The following is a 2,500-nucleotide window of genomic DNA, read 5'->3' as shown; positions in this document are numbered from 1 at the left end:
GAGAGCAAGCCAGCAGGGGCTGTCGCCTGCCGCGGCCAGCGACGTCGGGCTGGCCCCTGCAGCGCCTAGCCTCTCCCACGCGGGGGGCAGGCCAGAACGCGGGGGGCCAGGGCCCGAAGGCAGCCCCCCCGCGGGCGAGAGAGCAAGCCAGCAGGGGCTGTCGCCTGCCGCGGCCAGCGACGTCGGGCTGGCCCCTGCCGCGGCCAGCGATGTCGGGCTGTCGCCTGCCGCGGCCAGCGACGTCGGGCTGGCCCCTGCAGCGCCTAGCCTCTCCCACGCAGGGGGCAGGCCAGAACGCGGGGGGCCAGGGCCCGAAGGCAGCCCCCCCGCGGGCGAGAGAGCAAGCCAGCAGGGGCTGTCCGCGCGTCGCGCAGCGCGGCATGGCTGCGGGGGCCGCGCGCGCGCGCCCAAGCGCCCAAGGGCCCCCAAGGGCCCCAGGCCCTCAGGCCCCAGCGCCCCAGCGCCCAGCGCGGGCGGGCGCGTGTGGTCTTTGAGGGGCGCCGGCCTGGTGGCTCCCTAAAGAGCAATAAGTGTCATTGCAGCTCTGGCAGGGGGAGACACTACTAGGTCCCAGCTGTCACCCCCCCTCTAAAAAATTCATTTCTTGGTATTTTGAGCTGAAATTTTGCACAGAGGTTGGCAAAAATCCAATCCACCTTCATTAATTTTCCCAGAATTTTTCGAGGTCGGGAAGTATTTGTTTTAATTTTCCTACCATTAGAAATCGAGTAAATCCGCAAAACTAGGAACCGGCCCGGAATGACCCCAAATTCAGTGGGCAGCCTCATAAAAATATGGCTGATTTTACTGGATTGGTTTCATGTGGAAAGCACGACGTTTTCTTGTAGGAATGCGGGAACCCCGGCAGCTCGCCTGCCGCGGCCAGCGACGTCGGGGACGCTGGCCTGCGCTGTCGAGCCCGCGAGGGCTGTCTCCGCGGCAGGCCCCCCCTGAACGGGGCACGACAGGCCACCGCGCTGGCTCGTCCAGCGTCGACAGTCCCTCGTCCAGGTTTCAGATCGCGCCAAGTCGAACCCATGACCTGCTCAAGCCATCGTGCGCTGCCGAATTCGCATCTGCGTGTAGGCTGCCATTCCACGCGGCAGCCCCTGTTTTCGTCAGCGTGCCCCCCTGACGAATTTTCCTGCCTGGCCCAGTCCAGCGTCCAGCCCCTGTTCGTCGAAAAATCTGCGCTGCCGATTTTCCACGCGGCAGCCCCTCTTTTCGTCAGCGTGCCCCCCTGACGAATTTTCCTGCCTGGCCCGGCCAGTCCAGCCCCTGTTCGTCGAAAAATCTGCGCTGCCGATTTTCCACGCGGCAGCCCCTCTTTTCGTCAGCGTGCCCCCCTGACGAATTTTCCTGCCTGGCCCGGCCGGTCCAGCATCCAGCCCCTGTTCGTCGAAAAATCTGCGCTGCCGATTTTCCACGCGGCAGCCCCTGTTTTCCTCAGCGTGCCCCCCTGACGAATGTTCGTCGAAAAATCTGCGCTGCCGATTTTCCACGCGGCAGCCCCTCTTTTCGTCAGCGTGCCCCCCTGACGAATGTTCGTCGAAAAATCTGCGCTGCCGATTTTCCACGCGGCAGCCCCTGTTTTCGTCAGCGTGCCCCCCTGACGAATTTTCCTGCCTGGCCCAGTCCAGCGTCCAGCCCCTGTTCGTCGAAAAATCTGCGCTGCCGATTTTCCACGCGGCAGCCCCTCTTTTCGTCAGCGTGCCCCCCTGACGAATTTTCCTGCCTGGCCCGGCCAGTCCAGCCCCTGTTCGTCGAAAAATCTGCGCTGCCGATTTTCCACGCGGCAGCCCCTCTTTTCGTCAGCGTGCCCCCCTGACGAATTTTCCTGCCTGGCCCGGCCGGTCCAGCATCCAGCCCCTGTTCGTCGAAAAATCTGCGCTGCCGATTTTCCACGCGGCAGCCCCTGTTTTCCTCAGCGTGCCCCCCTGACGAATGTTCGTCGAAAAATCTGCGCTGCCGATTTTCCACGCGGCAGCCCCTCTTTTCGTCAGCGTGCCCCCCTGACGAATGTTCGTCGAAAAATCTGCGCTGCCGATTTTCCACGCGGCAGCCCCTGTTTTCGTCAGCGTGCCCCCCTGACGAATTTTCCTGCCTGGCCCAGTCCAGCGTCCAGCCCCTGTTCGTCGAAAAATCTGCGCTGCCGATTTTCCACGCGGCAGCCCCTCTTTTCGTCAGCGTGCCCCCCTGACGAATTTTCCTGCCTGGCCCGGCCAGTCCAGCCCCTGTTCGTCGAAAAATCTGCGCTGCCGATTTTCCACGCGGCAGCCCCTCTTTTCGTCAGCGTGCCCCCCTGACGAATTTTCCTGCCTGGCCCGGCCGGTCCAGCATCCAGCCCCTGTTCGTCGAAAAATCTGCGCTGCCGATTTTCCACGCGGCAGCCCCTGTTTTCCTCAGCGTGCCCCCCTGACGAATGTTCGTCGAAAAATCTGCGCTGCCGATTTTCCACGCGGCAGCCCCTCTTTTCGTCAGCGTGCCCCCCTGACAAATG

Source organism: Populus nigra, chromosome 2 (genome assembly GCF_951802175.1).
Source record: "Populus nigra chromosome 2, ddPopNigr1.1, whole genome shotgun sequence".
Classification (NCBI taxonomy): domain Eukaryota; kingdom Viridiplantae; phylum Streptophyta; class Magnoliopsida; order Malpighiales; family Salicaceae; genus Populus; species Populus nigra.
This window is presented reverse-complemented; position numbering follows the sequence as displayed.